Source organism: Notamacropus eugenii, chromosome 5 (genome assembly GCF_028372415.1).
Source record: "Notamacropus eugenii isolate mMacEug1 chromosome 5, mMacEug1.pri_v2, whole genome shotgun sequence".
NCBI classification, from domain to species: Eukaryota; Metazoa; Chordata; class Mammalia; order Diprotodontia; family Macropodidae; genus Notamacropus; species Notamacropus eugenii.
The window spans coordinates 128,652,490-128,670,355 of NC_092876.1; the positions used below are offsets into that span (position 1 = coordinate 128,652,490).

Genomic DNA, 17,866 nt, shown 5'->3' on the forward strand with positions numbered 1-17,866 from the left:
ATATTTGTAACTCTTGAAACTTTTCAGTATCTGGGTACTGGGTGGGATTACACACACACACATACACACACACACACACACACACACACACACACACACACACACATAGAGACAGAGTGCACAGAGTGAATTGAAGAGGATGGGATCATATCTTAAAAAAATGAAATCAAGCAGTGAGAGAGAAATATATTAGGAGGAGAAAGGGAGAAATGGAATGGAGCAAATTATCTCTCATAAAAGAGGCAAGCAAAAGACTTATTAGTGGAGGGATAAAGAGGGGAGGTGAGAGAAAAACATGAATTTTACTCTCATCACATTCCACTAAAGGAAGGAATAAAATGCATGCTCATTTTGGTATGAAAACCTATCTTACAATACAGGAAAGTGGGAGATAAGGGGATAAGCAGGGTGGGGGGGATGATGGAAGGGAGGGCATGGGGAGGAGGGAGCAATTTGAGGTCTACACTCATGGGGAGGGACAGGATCAAAAGAGAGAATAGAAGTAATGGGGGACAGGATAGGATGGAGGGAAATATAGTTAGTCTTATACAACACAACTATTATGGAAGTCATTTGCAAAACTACACAGATTTGGCCTATATTGAATTGCTTGCCTTCCAAAGGGAAGGGGTAGAGAGGGAGGGAGGAAAAGAAGTTGGAACTCAAAGTTTTAGGAACAACTGTCGAGGACTGTTCTTGCCACTAGGAAATAAGAAATACAGGTAAAGGGGTATAGAAAGTTATTTGGCCCTACAGGACAAAAGAGAAGATGGAGACAAGGGCAGAGAGGGATGATAGAAGAGAGAGCAGATTGGTGATAGGGGCAATTAGAATGCTTGGTGTTTTGGGGGGGGACGAAAGGGGAGAAAATTTGGAACCCAAAGTTTTGTTAAAATGAATGTTAAAAGTTAAATAAACAAATAAATGAATGAATGAATGAATGAATGAATAAATAAAAGAAATACAGGAAAGATGAATGTTAATAGCACTGCTTTTCAATCTGTTACCCAAATTGACTGTGCCTTTCCACTGCCTGGTGAGATTCCCCACAAGCCACTCATCTGATTTAGGAATAGTCCACTAGGAACTTAAGAAACCAAATTTCATAAAAAGAAATTGAAGTCATAAATGAAGTCCCAAAGAATATTACCTCAAAACCATATAGACGAAATTGCAGGTGAATTACATCAAAAAGTCAAAGAAAAATTAATTACAATATTACATAAACGGTTTGCAATATATATATGTGTGTATATATGTATAGCATGCTACCAAATGCCTTCTATGATACAAATATGGACAATATCTAAACCAAAAAGAAACAAAGCAGAGAAAGAAAACTATGGGTGAATATCTCTAATTAATATCAAAAGCATACATTTTAAGCAAAATATTAGCAAAGAGGATACAGTAAAATATCAAAAAGTATGCATTATGACCAGACTGGATTTATACCAAGAATGTGAGTGGTTTCCTATAAGGAAAATTACAAACATGATAACATATTAATAGCAAAAACAATAAAACTTACATCAACAGACACAGAAAAGACTTCTGACCAAATACATCTATTTGTTAAAAAAAAAAAAAAAAGCCTAAAAATCTAACTTCTCCTAATATGGTAAAACAGTATCTAAACCAAGAGCCAACATTATATGTGATGAGAATAAACTAGAGGTCTTTGCCTAATAAGTTCAGAGGTCAGTCAATAAACTTTCATTTAGTAACTACCTTATCGCAGGGACTACACTAAACGATAGAAATACAAAAGAAGGCAAAAGGCAGTACAGCTTAAAGTCTAATGGGAGAGACAATATGCAAAGAACTTTATTTATATGGGTTGTCCTTTCTTGAAGAGAACATAAATGGCATCACTACATTAGAGAAAAGTTACAGTGTGGCTGATCAGATCAACAAAAGCTCAGAATGCTCTACCACAGGTTGGGCACAAAGAGTCCATATGAATATTTGGGGTGGATTCTCTAAATCTGCACATCTTGCATTTCTTCTAAGCTACTTCAATTCTACTTTGCTCATAGAGCACAGAATCTTGTCTGATGAGGACAGGCATGCTGGGCAGTCCTGTGCAAGTGTCTCCCATGCCACACAATCAATGCCAAAATTTTTAAGAGAGACCTTGGGAGTGTCATTGTATGTCATTTTCTGACCACCATGTCAGTACTTGCCTTATGTGAGTTGTCTATAAAATAGACAACTTTTAGGTAAATGTACATTTAGCATTTGAACAATGTGGCCAGACCATCAGAGTTGTACTCTCTGCAGTAGTCTGAATGCTGGGCAATTCAGCTTGAGAAAGGACCTCAGTGTCCAGTACTTTATCTTACCAAGTGATCTTCAGATTTAGTTTCCTGGCATGGCGTTGGTACACTGGCCAGGGTTCAGAGGCATACAAAACTGAGGTCAGCACAATGGCTCTGCACACACTTTGGCAGATAGCCTAATATATCTTCTCTCCTACACTTCAGCGTTTCCCAAACACTGAGCTAGCTCTGGCAATGCATGTGTCAACTTCGTCAATGTGTACATCTCTGGAAAGTATATTGCCAAGGTAAGTGAACTTGTACACAGCATTCAAAACTTCTCCATTTGCTGTTACTGATGATTCCACATATGGATGTTGTGGTGCTGGCTGATGGAATGCCTATGTTTTCTTGGTGTTGTTACGCTAACATTAGCAGCACAGAACTGATCCACACTTTGTTGCATCTCAGCTTCAGAGGCTTCACTGAGGGCAGAGTCATCTGCAAACAGAAAATTTGGTCTTTGCTTGTAGCCTTTTCAAGTTGAAAATTTTACTATCAGTTTGGTAGCTGACCTTGATGCCACGTTTTCTCCCTCACTGAAGGCATTTGACAACATGGCTGAAAACATCATGCTTTTTAAAAAGTATGGGAGCAAGCACGCAGCCTTGTTTCACTCCACTGGTGACTGGGAAAGTATGACAGCATAGTCCATTATCAGAACCTAGGTAAACATGCCATCATGAAATTGACATACAATACTGATGAACTTCTCTGGACAACCAAATTTTGATATAATTTTCCATAAGCCCTCACAACTGACTATATCAAAGGCGTTGATCAGACCTATAAACATTGTGTACAGACCTCTATTCTGCATTTCTCCTGCAGTTGTCAAGCAGTAAACGGCACATCAACCATTCTGTGGACCTTTATGAAGCCACACTGGCTCTCAAGTTGATTACCACCTTCCAAGTGGAGGATTGGCCTATTAAGGAGGACTCTGGCAAGAATCTTGCCAGCAATGAGTAAGAAAGAGACCCCCCCCCTTGTGATTGTCATAGGACAATCTATTTCCTTTACCTTTATAGAGATGGGCAATGGAGGCATCCTTGAACTCCTGGGAAATAACCTCTTGCCACAAAACCTGGAAAATTTTGGTCAATTTTTGTATGAGCAATGGACCCCCCAACTTGTAAATCTCAGCTGGAATAGAATCAGTACCAGATGCTTTGCCACATGAAAGGAGCCTAAAGACATTCAAAACATCTTCTTTAGTTGGAACTTCAGCTAAGGAGAGACTGATTTCAATATGAGGTAAACAGTCAATGGTTTCAGCATTGATGATGGTCTGTTGAGAACACTATGGAAATGTTCCGCCCATCTCTACAAGATCATGTCCTTATCACTAATGAATGTGGCTCCATCAGTACTGAGTAGTTGAGATGTACCATAGGTCTGTGGTCCATAAATAGTCTTCAGGACACCATAAATGAGCTTTGGAGTGTTACTATTAGCATAAAACTGAATTTCACTTGCCTTCTTACTGAGTCAAGAATCCTGCATCTCTCTAAGTTTCACTTTTACTTTACTTTTTATGGAGTCAAATGCTACCTTCTTAGAGATGAATGAACTATCTTGCTGGTAAACCCTGTGGAGTTCTCATTTTTCATTTAGCAGCTTCTGAATTTCCTTATCATTTTCATCAAAACAGTCCCTGATGTTCATGAGTGTCCTGACCCATATGAGCAAATGCAGCGTTGTACATCAAATCTCTGAAAGCTACCCACTCCTATTCTGCTCAACTGCTGTTAACTGTGTTGGCTCAACTTTCTCTTGAAGTTAGGAACAGGCTATTCCTGCTCAGAGAAGTACTCTAATCTGCAGATGTTAAGTCTTCAGGCAGTCATTGCCTTGGGGCTACCACTTTTGTTCTTTCTAATGTGATGTAACGATAGTCCAAAAAGTTAAAAAGCATAGCTTTCAGGAATATGGGGGTGAAAATCTCTCTGTGCTCAGTCTTATCATACCTCATCTAGTACTTCCTGTTAAGTTCTAGACAACATAATTTAAGGACATTGATTAGCTGAGGAGTATGCAAAGGAGGGCAACCAGAATGGTCAAGAACTGTGAGTTCATGTCACATGACAACAGGTTTAAGAAAACAGGAATATATTCAGCTTAGGTCAGGGGGAGGGAAACAATGAAGGTATGTACAAAAGGAAGGGACCAGGATATAAGACTCTTCAGGTATTTAAAAGGTTTTTATGCGGAAAAGAGATTAAATGTTTTTTTCTTTTGGGCCCCAAGGGCCAGACTCTGGAAATGAGCTGGCAGGGCAAAGCCTGATGTCAGAAAAAACTACCAAAATGTCCAAAAGTAGAATGGTTGCATTAAAAGGTAGTGGGTTCCCCTTCTTTGGAGGTCTTTAGGCAGAGGCTGAATAATCAGGCATTTTGTAGTAGGTTTTCCTTTTGGGTATATATTGCATCAGGTAGCCATTGAGATTCTTTCCCATTTGCAGATTCAATGATTCTATGACATGTAGAAAAGACTGATTTCAGAAACCTTGCCTAATACAAGGATGAGATTTTAGAGAATATATGACAGGGGAAGAGACAAGATGTGGCCAGGGAAAAGACTTAGTTCTCCTTGGAAATAGTACTGAGAACTGACTCAAAGGAATTAAATACTGGAGACAAAAGGTTTATGGAGAAATATTTGTTGCAAAGGAGAACAGAATTTGAAACAAACTAGTGACTATGGAAATGAAGAAAATTTTATAAAGTTGGCGTCATGCTATTTCATAAATCTCAGCTCCAACCTCCATTTTTAACAGGGCAGATCTAAGAGACATTGTCAAAAGAAGGTAAATGAGCAATGATGTGACAGTATTGCCTACTGAGGCTGGGTATGAGGGAAGCTGAATAGGTTGTACTCATTTAACTTGGCAGTAAACATGCAGTTTGAGTTTTTTGATCAATGGGGCAATTATGGAAAGATTTATTTGTTATTCTGTATGTCTACATAGATAACTGAAAATGACAACTTAAGATCCCAATGATGTATAGGAAGAAAAGAAAGGCCCAAGGACAGAGCTTAGATACACAGGATTAATGATATCAGTAAGCTGTGTGTCTTACTTTGAGAAGAAAAAAAGAGATTACCTAAAACGTGATTCTATGTTACTCAAATTTTTACTACTTCAAAGAAGATATTTAGATTGACAGAACAATTCTTATAAAAATTTCATCTTAATAAGAATATCAGTTCTCCGTGGAGGACACATTAAACACTATGTCAAAATCACCACAGAGCATATCTCATAAATCTAAGTATGACTATAAAGAGAGGTAACTGATTGTTAAAAATATCTTAGGAATAATAACAAGGATGAGGAAAACCAAGATGGAAATAACAACAGCTAACATTTATATAGTGCTTTAAGTTTTTCAAAGCACTTTGTACATATACATGTTATTCTGTTTTTTGGAAGTGAAGAAAATTAGTCAGAGAAAACTAATACAAATGTACCTTGTCACCTTCAAAGTACTAAATGGGGGAGATTATTCCAGAAGCTGTCACTGTTCAACACATTTTTTTTAACTCTCTTGGAAACTGCAGCAAACTTAACTTCTCATTAGTATCAAATCTTTATTCTCTACAGGTAGAACTTACTTTGTGAAGCATGTAGAAGGCATTTACATACAAGAAATAATAACAAGAATAATATTATAAATAATAATAAACAAGAATAACAGTATTTGTAAATAGTAAGAATAATAGTATTCATATAGTATTTTAAGGTTTGCAAAGTGCCTTACGTGAAGTATCACTTTGATTCTCATAATACCCCTGAGTTAGGTATTATTATTACTAATGCCATTTTACAAATGAGAAAACTGAAGCTGAGAGAGATTAAGCTACTTATTTGCACAAGGCCACAGAGCCAGTGAGTACAACAAGGTTAAGATTTGAACTCAGGTTTTCCTAATTCTACATCCAATATTCTAGTCATTACACCACCTAACCATGAGTAATCAATCTAGGGAGTAGCAATTTTGGTTCAGCATAGGTATTTAAAAAGTAGTCATGGAGAAAATTAAACTTAAAACATGCCTGAGTTTTTTTTTTTAATCTTTCTTTCCTTTCAGCAAAAACCTTCATAATAAGTATAAGAAGGGGCTGGATTTTAACCAGCTCTTCTTCTCCTATCCTCTAAAAAATATCAGAGTAACCCAATGCTTACAGAAATCAACTCCCCCACTTCTTACTCTTTCCTTGGCAAGGGATCTCGCTTCATGTTTATCATCCCAAAAAACTAACATGAGTACTAGAACTAAAAGATGAGGAAAAATGCCCACCAACATAAAAGTGCAGCAACTGTTTACATACTTTAAGTGCTTTAATGGAGAATAAGTGTCTAACGTAAAACAATTTTTTAGAATATCTGAATCCTAAAGCTTTATGGGATTACAAAGCATTCTGGTCTAGATGATATTATCCCTCTCATTGTCTCCCTGTTTCCAGTCTCTCCCCTATCCAAGTCATCCTTTTATCTATCTCACTTCCAAAGTGATAATGCTCAAACCCACATCTGACTCACTCACTTAACAAGTATTTCTTAACCATCTGCATCATGACCATTCGCCATTCTCAAGTAACTTCATATGAACTTTTGTGTTTGGCATTTAAAGTCTTTTACATCTATAGCTGGTTCCAGTCAATTGTCCCATGATTTTATATTAACTTCCTTAAAATACTCTACATTCCAGCATAATTTACCACTTACTGTTCCCTGGACAAAGGCTTGACCCCATTCCTGGCTACACCTCTACCTCTTGGAAAGCCTAGCTTCCTTCAAGGTTCAACTCAAATACCACCTAGCCCAGTGGCCAATCTCTCTACTTGCCCATAGAAATTAGTTTGTATTTACCATGTGTGTGGTTTGTATTTGCTTATCTGCGCATATGCTTTTATCCACCCCAAGAAGAATATAAGCTAGCTCAAGTGCAGAGGCTACCTGCTTTTGTCTTTGTATCTCTGGGCTTCAAAGAGAGTAAGCCTTTACAAAAAAAAAAAAACAGCTTATGAAATTGAATGATCTACTTTGATTACAAAAAAAATCAATCAACAAACCTTTATTAACTGTCTACTATGTGCCAAGTACGATGCTAGGCACTGAAGGATAAAGAGAAAAATGAAACAGTGCCTACCATCAAGGAACTTAAAGTCAACTAAGGGGATGCAGGATTAGTAAATATACTACCTATACAAAACAAATACAAAGTGATGGAGGGCAGCGAGGTGGTGCAGTGGATAGAGCACCAGTGCAGGAGTCAGGATGACCTGAGTTCAAATCTCTCCTCAGACACCCGACACTCACTAACTGTGTGACCTTGGGCAAGTCACTTAACCTCAACTGCCTCATCCTGGACCATCTCCAGTCATCCTGATGAATATCTGGTCATGGGATCCAGATGGTTCAGGAGAAGTGAGGGTGGTGACCTGCACAGCCCTCCCTCACTCAAAACAAAGTCAAGTGCAAGTCATGTCATCATTTCTCTGATGGCATGGTCTTCTTTGGCAACGAAGGACAAGCCCACAAAGTGATGAACTTAAATATGATAAATGAGGGAATCAGTAAAGACTTCTTAAAGGAGGCAGCACCTGAGCAGAGCTCTAAAAGGAACTAAGGGTTCTAGGAAGCAGAGTTGAGAAGGGAAAACACAGCAAATATAAGGAACAATCCACTGTGTAAAGACATAGAGGTGGAAAATTGAATGTCTTGTATAGAGAACAAATAAGTCAGTTTAGGGGAACCAAGACTGTGAAGTCCTTTAATATTCTCAACAAGCAGTCTATTTGCTCTTTCAGATAATAGGAAGCTATGTAAGTTTATTCAGCAGAGTATGCTTTAGAAGTATAAATATGGCAGCTGTATAGGATTAGCAAGGGGAGAAACTGGAGGCAAGGGGACCAATTAAGAGGTGAACATAATGGTCTAGAGGTGAGGTGCTGATGGCCAGGATTAGTGTTGTTATTCGGTGAGTAAAGGGAATGGATGCTGGAGATACAGACCTGATGACTAATTGGATGTGGAAGGCTAAGAAAGAGTGAACATTGAAGAATGACTCCTCAGTTGTAAACCTGAAAGAATGGCAGTGCCTCCAAAAATTATAGAGATGTTAAGAGGAGGGGTAGATATGGGGGAAAAATAATGAGTTTCCTATTATTGAAGATCTTCAAACAAAGGCTAACCATTTATTAGATATGTGGTGTAAATTATTCTCTTTCAGGTATAGGTTGTACTAGATATTCAACAAAGTCCTTTCTAATTTTGAAATTCTGTGATTCTGTAATTCTAGACATGAGAGAGTAAATAAATGGTGATGTGAGAGACAGAAATCATGATGCTGACCTGGAGCTCCAAAGTAAACAGAGCCAAATATGAGGTCATCTACTCACCTTTAAGTGCTTTATAAATGCAAATTATTAAGAGAACAAAGTCTTTGATCTTAAGTCAAAGAGACTGACAACATGCAGAAGAAAAGGATGAAAGATCAAGAATATATGTTTCATAGAAGGAAAGGAAGAGGACAGAAAAGGCCATTCATTCTATATGGCAATCAGACATAAATACATGTGTGTATAAATGTGCACGTGTGTATATACATATGTGTATATGTACACATATGTGTGTATAGACATATAGAGCATCTAGATGGTGCAGTAGATAGTGCATAGGATCTAAAGCCAGGAAGACTAATCTTCCAGAGATTAAATCCTGCCCCAGATATTTACCAGCTGTGTAATCCTGGGCATGTCACTTAACCCTGTTTGCCTCAGTTTCCTCATCTGTAAAATGAGCTGAAGAGAGAATTGGCAAACCTTTGCCAAGAAAACCCCAAATGGGATCACAAATTAAGCTCATAAACTTTAATGAACCCTTCTCCAATTCTCTCCCCCACTCACCCCAACTTACAGTGTCCATTCACTACTCATATTTCTCATAACACATTTTTTGGCCCTCTTCTTTACACTAATCACACTCTCCTTTGTCTTATACTGTTCTATGGATTTACTATAACCTTTTATTAAATAGAGATGGGATTGTATTGTATTGTATTGCTTTTCATCTCCAGAATCTGGCACCAATGATACAGCTTAATAATTGTTAATTGAGATGACATGGTTATGCAGTGAGTTAGAATTTCAACCTAAGTCTTTGGAGAACAAATTGACTGTCTCTTCCTAGTACATTACAAGGTTTAGAACTACATATAAAAGCTTCATCCACTTTACTTCTGCCCTCGTGTGTAAAACTCATCCTACCCAGACAACTATCATTGCTTTTAAACACCTTGGATGTTTAAAAGGGGTTGGATCAGGTTTTTGAAAACCTTTGTTGATATCACAATACTGAAAGACTACCTGTGAAACTACCACATACAAACATGAAGGTCAAGTGCTTGCTTTTCTAGAATTCTTAGTGTGACAATTTTGGGGTCTTAAATTTTAGCTACAGAACTTCAATCTAAATTTCTTTGAACATTTCCACTTTTAACTATTGGTTCCTAAAGTTGCTAAACTGGGACATAAATAGCAGGAAAGAACAACAAAATGCTGCCAGCTCGAAGGCAGTTTGACATAACAAGAGTTTTAGCAGCAGATTTTTTGACTTCTCTGAACCCAAACTCAAATACACAGGAGCTTAGTTAAGAGCATCACTAAGTATGACTCTGCCTTTTGTTACTATTGCTAATAATAACAGCATTTACATAGCATTTTAAGATTTGCAAAGTGCTTTACATATATTGTCTCATTTTATCCTCATAATAACCCCAGAAGGTAGGTGCTATTATTATAGCTATTTTACATTAAGGAAACTGAGGTAGGCAGAGGTTAAGTGATTTGCCCAGGGTCATAGATACTAAGTTTCTGTGATTGGTTTTGAACTCAGATCCTCAACTCCTATCTGGTACATGCCTCTTGAAATCTGTAAACCAAGTATATTTCTGGGCCTCCTCATTTTCCTCAGCTGTAAAATAAGGAAGTAAAGCTACATGATAATGTATACCCCAGGAACCTGATGTTTATTATGTTATGTATTATGATCTCAAAAGTCACTTCCAGATCTAAATCCTAAGATCTGACGATTTATATTCCTTTAAGAAAAAACACTTCAAATCCAAAAGCCAGATTAATTGAGAACATAAAAAGTAGGTCAAATGGTATACAGACAAGGCAAGATCATTTTTCTTAGAATTTCTAATGCTACAGGAAAAAGTTTCTTGCCCTCAGTTTTCATACATCATAAAGGAAGAAAAATGGACTGAAATGCGAGGCATCATAATTTTAACAACAAAATTGTTTTAATTTAAATAATATAATCAAGACTATAATATAATCTATACCATATTATAATATAAATATAACATAAAAAATATAATCAAGACAGTTGTCCACTAAAGTCTTCCTCTAAAGCTTCACACCATAGTGTAATAACCCTATGTTCTCAAAGGTTTTCCAAAGAGCCAGTCAAGCTAGAAAGGCTTCAAAAATACTGCATGCTCCTCCAGCTTGGATAGGTAAACTTGCTGCCTTCCTCTCCATCTCTGACAGATAAACTTGGTGCCATATCAGGCTCAGGCCTTCATGACACATTCTTCCCTCTCCTCCCCATAGCCCACTCTCTAATTACTTCCATCAGAAACTCTGGACTCTCTCTCTAGCTTTCCCAACTCTGATAGATGAGATTTTTTGTCTTGGTTTGCCAAAGCCCATGCCTCCCAGCCATTTCCATTCTTTGCCATGCCCACACCTGAGAAACCCTTCCTTCCTTCACCCCTTTTCAGCACCTCTTGATGTACTGCTCTTCGCCCTTTAGAATATAAGTTTCTTAAAAGCAGAGGCTATCTCACTTACTTGTACGTATGTGTCCTTCCAACACTCAGCATAGTGCCTGGTACAACGTGAGGGCTTAATAAATGCTTTATCTTTCTAAAAAGAACTCCCAAATGGATTATTTTTCTATTATCTGAGGGTCACACTAGCAAAGTTTGGAAGGGTTCATTTCCAGAATACTGGCTATCAGTTAATGATTTTTTTTTTAACTGCTACAGCAATTCACAAATATTGTCAAATAAGAACGGGTTGTATTGGAGGCTCAGATCGCCTTTCTTGCTTCCCATACCTGGAGTTAGACTCAGAAGAACAGTCATTTAATAGTCCCATAGCATCTAAAAATGGCAAGTTCCAATAACCAGGTTTCAAATATGATTATAGTTTCACTTTGGCTAAGGAACATCTTTTGAGGAAAGTCTTAGGTGGCTTACATGTCTTTCTAAACATGTTCTAGTTCCTGATTAAATGGCAATCATAAAATCAAATTTTCCATTAAAACCTTGACTTTTTCATCAATGCCAAATTTTACCCAAGGTTACCTTCCTCTAGGAAATTTAGACTGAATTCTTTTCTCCAAACTAAAGATGTCATTGATTTATTCTCACTTTGTAACATGTCCAGTTTTTCTCCCTATCACTCCCCTCCCCCAGCTTCCTTATACTTTGCATTCTGATTACTCCTTCCCTCCACGTACCCTCCCCTCCATCACACCCCACCCCTCTCTTATCCCCATCTTCTCTCTTTTCTTGCAGGGCAAGATAAATTTCCATACCCCTATCCCTGTAGTTCTTATTTCCCAGTTACATGCAATAAAAATTCTCAACATTTGTTTCTAATACTTTGAATTCCAACTTCTCTCTCTCCCTGCCTCCTGCCCCAGCCCCACTGAGAAGGAAAGCAATTAAATACAGACTAAATGTGTTGTTTTGCAAAAGATTTCCATAGTAATCATTTTGTGTAATACTAATTATATTGCCCTCTGACCTACCCTATCCCCTCTTATTTTCCCCCTACAATTAACCTTGTCCCTTCTCAAAAGTGTTTATTTCTAGTGACTCCCTTCTCCCATTTCCCCTCCCTTCTAACATTCCCCTCGCTCCACTTGTCACCTCCTCTCCTACTTTCCTGTGGTGTCTATAAATTTTCATATCAAATTTAGTGAGCATGTTATTCCCTTCTTCAGCCACACATGGGGAGAGTAGCTTTATTTTCCCCCCTTCCCCTTCTCCCTTATCTCCTCCATTGAATAAGATTTTTCTTATCTCTTTTATGAGTTATAGCCTGCCCCATTTCATTACTCCCTTTCTCTTCCCAGAATTCCTATTTTACCCCTTAATTTTTATTTTATTTTGTGTGTGTGTGTGTGTATGTGGATATCATCTCTTCTAATATAACACACCCTGTACTTTCTATCTATGTGTGTGTGTGTGTGTGTGTGTGTGTGTGTGTGTGTGTATGGACAATCTCTCCAACTACCCAAATACTGAGAAAAGATTCAAGAGTTAAAAATATTTTCTTTCCATGTAGTAATGTAAACAGTTCAGCTTTAGAGAATCTTTTATGATTTTTCTTTTCTGTTTATCTTTTCATGCTTCTCTTGATTCTTGTCTTGGGAAGTCAAATTTTTAAATACAGATCTGGTCTTTTCCTCAACATGAAATCTTCAAATTAAACTATATCACTGAATGACCATTTTTTCCCTTGAAGTATTATACTCAGATTTGCTGGGTAGGTGATTCTTGGCTTCAATCCCAGTTCCTTTGACTTCTGAAATATCCCACTCCAAGCCCTTCGATCACTTAATGTTGAAGCTGCCAGATCCTGTGTTATCCTGATTGTATTTCCACAGTACTCAAATTGTTTCTTTCTAGCTGCGTGCAGCATTTTTTCCTTGATCTGGGAACTCTGAAATTTGGCCACAATATTCCTAGGAGTTTCTCTGTTCAGGTTTCTTTCAGGAGGTGATCGATGAATTCTTTCAATATCCATTTTGCCCTCTGATTCTATAACATCAGGGCAGTTTTCCTTGATAATTTCATGGAAGATAATGTCTAGGCTCTTTTCGTGATCATGGCTTTCAGGTAGTCCAATAATTTTTAAATTATTTTTCCTGGATCTATTTTCCAGGTCAGTTGTTTTTCCAATGAGTTGTTTCACCTTATCTTCTATTTTTTCAAATTTTTGGTTTTGTTTACTAACTTCTTGGTTTAACTCACAGTCATTCATTTCTCTGGACTCAATTCTCTCTTTCAAAGAATTATTTTGTTCAGTGAGCTTTTGAACCTTCTCCTCCATTTGGCTAATTCTGCTTTTAAAAACCTCCTTCTCCTCATTGGCTTTTTGGACCTCTTTTTCCAATTGAGTTAGCTTCTTTTTAAAGCTGTTATTTTCCTCAGCATTTTTTTGGTTCTCCTTTAGTAAGCTGCTAACTTGTTTTTTAAGATCTTCCATTGCCTGAGCCCATTTTAATTTCCCTTTGGAGGCAGAGGCCTTGACTTCCTCTGACAGTATGCCTTATTCTTCCTCATCCGAAAGGATGGGGGGAGACACTTGTTCCCCAAGAAAGTAACCATCTATGGTTTCATTTTTTTCCCTTTTCTGGGCATTTTCCCAGCCAGTTACTTGACTTCTGAGTTTCCTCTCTACAACCACCTCGCCTCCAGTTCCACCAAGCCAGCAGTTGCCGGCTGAGATTCAAATGCTGCTCCTAAATCTTAAGGGCTCTTGGTTGGGGTGGGGCTGCTATTCAGTGTGAGATTAAGTTCAGCTGCTCAGGTCAGGGCAGGGCCACCACACTTGGGGCTTAGTTCCCTAAGGGGGTTTATGCGGAGACCTTCAATAATGGATGCGGGCCATTGCCTGCTTTGGGAGCCCCTGTCCACTACTGCCTCTGCTGCTGCCTCCGGAAGGGGCCTGAGTTATGGGGACACCCCACTCCCCTCTCAGCCAGCTGAAAAGACCCTCTCACTGACCTTTGGCGCCTGTGGGTGGAGGGACCTGCACTGCGGCTAGAGATTCTGTCCCTGAACCCTGCTCGGATCTGCTCCTCTCTGTGCCGCATGGCCAAGGTAGACCTGGGCTCTGCTCCAGATCCGGTGCACTACAGACCTTTCCCATTGGTCTTTCAGGTCTCTCTGGAATAGAAATCTCCTCTACTCCATTGTTCTAGAGCTTCTGCTGCTCTAGAATTTGTTAGAGAGTTCTTCTTTACAGGTATTTTATGGGCTGTAGGGTAAGAGCTAAGCTTCTGTGTATCTTTCTACTCCGCCATCTTGGCTCCTCCCATCTGCATTTCTTTTATTTTCAATTCATGAAACAAAACAAGCATTTCCATAGCACAGTACAATAAATATGGTTGCTGCATATGACACTGCAAATCTACCATGTGCACTTGCTATTCCCTCCAACTGTACAACAAAGTCACCATATAAATTTCTTTTTTCCTTCCCTTCCCCCTCCGCCTAAAGATGGCTACCATTAGACATAAGTAGATGTGTGTGTATACATACATACATATATATAATTATTCCATACATACTTCTATTTATCAGTTCTTCCTCAGGATGCAGATAGCATCTTTCTTCATATGTCCTTTATTTTTAATTTGTGTATTGATAACAATCAAAATGACTTAGTCACTCAAAGTAGTTCTTAAAAGAATATTGCTGTTACATACGCAGTGTTCTCTTGGTTCTGCTTACTTCGTTCTTCATCATTTTGTACAAGTCTTTCCATGCCTTCAGAGATTACTGAGCTCATCATTTTATAAAGCACAGAAGCATTCCATCACAACCATACACCACAATTCTGTTCAGTCATCCCCTGATAGGGATCCCCGTAATTTCCAGTAGTTTATAACCACAAAGAGGGCTGCTATATACATCCCATTCACATTCAAAGTTATAATTACTATTTATTAATTTCCCTCCATCTTATTTTCACTCACTATTTTCTTTCTTAGAGTTTTTTTTACCCTATCTTCCCCTCCCACCCTAGGGCATTGGTTCTAAACCTGGGGTCCATGAACTCATGTTTAAAAATATTTTGATAAGAATATTTTAATGTAATTACCTTCCTTTGTAATCCTATGTATTTAATTTTATGCATTTAAAAATATTATTCTGAGAAGGAATCCATAGCCTTCAGGAGACTGACTGTCAAAGGGATACATGACACAAAAGAAGTTAAGAACTTCATTCTGCAGGAGCAGAGTTAAATGTGTTCAGAAAGGATTATGAGAGCTAAACTGTAGTCTTAAAGTCCAAGCTAAGATGTTTGTTCTATATGAGCAGAGAAAATGGATGGTCAGACCTGCTACTGTCCCCATTTTACAGCTGAGGATCTTCACCCTCAGAGGAAAGATATACAGATTGCCTAAGATCACAAAATTAGCAAATAATATCTTTGGAACCAGAAGGGTATATTTCTTGGTCTTCCTCTTTTTGTTTGTAAGAAGGATTACAAGTGTGGAATGCTGCAAACACTGCCAGATGCTATTACTATATTGGGTGTTTTCCCTCAATATTCTTCTTTGTCATAAAAGAAGTCTCACTGAGGTAAAAGGTGAGAAAACACTATCTATCTATCTATCTATCTATCTATCTATCTATCTATCTAATCACCAGGTGAAGAGTAAGAGTAAACACTACATATGTATGGAAATGAATAACATAAAAATAAGAAGTATCAACAAGATATTTTTAAAGAACATTTCCCATTTTTTAGCCTCAATAATATCTGGCCTACCTATCTCAAAGAGCTATTATAACAAGAGCACTTTGCAAATGGTAAAAATGCTATAAAAATGAACTACTCTTCAACTTAAAGCTACAATTTGTTATAATTAAAGTCATACAGACTATGAATGAGAAATTTCAAAAGCTAGGTCTACCTGATTCTCTACCCTTTTGCAAATAGACATTCAACCCTCTATCCTGACTTTAAAGCCAGACTTATACTTCATCAGCCACCATCAAGACACAGACTGCTCACCTACTGCACCAGCTCAGAATTACTGAAATTTAGTACTATTTCCCTCTTCCCAACTTACTGTCCCATCAGGGAAGAATGTCTGTGGAGGATTTGGCAGCACCAACAAAAATGAAACTTACAGCCCACAACTGATGTTAGACATCCACACCTGAATCTAAAACCTTGTTTCCTCCTAATATTTTCTTATGGTACTTGACTGAGTCTGCTTTGCTATCAAACACCTGTATAGTACTTTTTGCATACATGTATTACATCCTCCCAATTATATTACAAGCTCCCAGAAAGCAGAAATAAGGTCTTTTTTAATCTTTGTACCCACTACTATAAAGTACAATTCATGCCCCAATAGCAAAAGCTTAATAAACATCTGTTGAATTACTTCTTAGTAGGGTCAACAGGAATTAATGCTAATGGTCATGATGAAAAAGCCTGTAGGCAGCACTGGATCAAAAGACAAAATGTCTGGATTCTAGTCCCAGTTCATGCGCTAACCAATTACACTACCTTGGATGAATTCCTTACCTATTTTATGGCATCAATTTCCTTATCTATAAAAAAGGAGGTGAGATCAGATGATCCCTAAGGTCCTTCTTTTCCATATCTAACTTCAAGATTCCTAGCACACTTCTTGTGCTAGGATTCCATTACTATATGAATTAAAGATAACCAAAGGAAAAATCATTTTTAAAAGATCACCCTGAACAAATGAAATTAATACAATGAGAAACAATCAACAAGCATTTATTCATTGCTTATTATGTGCCAGTCACAATGCTAAATGCTAGGCATTCAAGGGAAGACAAAAAACAATCAATGCTCTTGAGAAGTTCAAACTCACAGACTGATGTGTAAAGTTGACATGCAAATAATTATGTGCAAACAAGAAATACAGAGGAAAAACTGGGGACAATCTCAAAGGGAAAGCACCAGGATTAATTAAGAAGGACTAGAAAAGGCTTCTTGCAGAAAGTGGAACTTCAGCTAAAACCTGAAAGAAGCTAGAAGTTATACACAAGGAGGAAAGAGTTCCAGGCATGAGGGATGGCCAGTAAAAATGCTTGAGAGTTGGGAAAAAGAATATCTTATGTGAGCAACAGCAATGAGGCCAGTCAGTAAATTGCTCAATCATTAAACATTTATTGTTTTCTATATGCCAGGCACTATGATAAGCAGTGGGGGATACAAAGGAAAGGAAAAAACAACCTCATTCTCAAGTAGTTCACAGTCTAACTAGCGAAAGAACATGCAAAAAATTATGTACGAACAAGCTGCATAAAGGATAAATTGGAAATAATCAACACAGGGAAGGTACCAGAAATAAGAGAGACCAGGAAAGGCTTCCTGTAGAAGCTAGGATCTGCGGCCTGAAGGCTGCATGCAATGTGCCAAGAGGTTTCAGGCAGTTTTGAAGGAAGCCAGGGAAGCCAAGAGACAGAGATGATGAGTGAGAGTATTCCAAGCATGGAGGAGAAGGAGGAGGATACATACATACATACATACATACATACATACATACACACACACACACACACACACACACACACACGTCTTTCAGTTAATCAGTTTCCAAGGATTTCAACACAGTGAAACCTCTTAAGTCCACAAAACTACACAATTTCAACAGAAGCTTGCAGTTCTTGCCTGACTGGACCCATAATATATTTTCTCTAAGAACAGTAGGTTCTTAGAATAAGTGTCTCTGATTA

At 37.9% G+C, this 17,866-nt stretch overlaps 1 protein-coding gene across 2 annotated transcripts in view; it reads right to left on the reverse strand.

The window, feature by feature from the left end:
- Positions 1–17,866, reverse strand: part of UVRAG (UV radiation resistance associated) — a 428,278-nt gene that overhangs the window by 339,033 nt on the left and 71,379 nt on the right. The gene's annotated exons all lie outside the window — the stretch shown is intronic.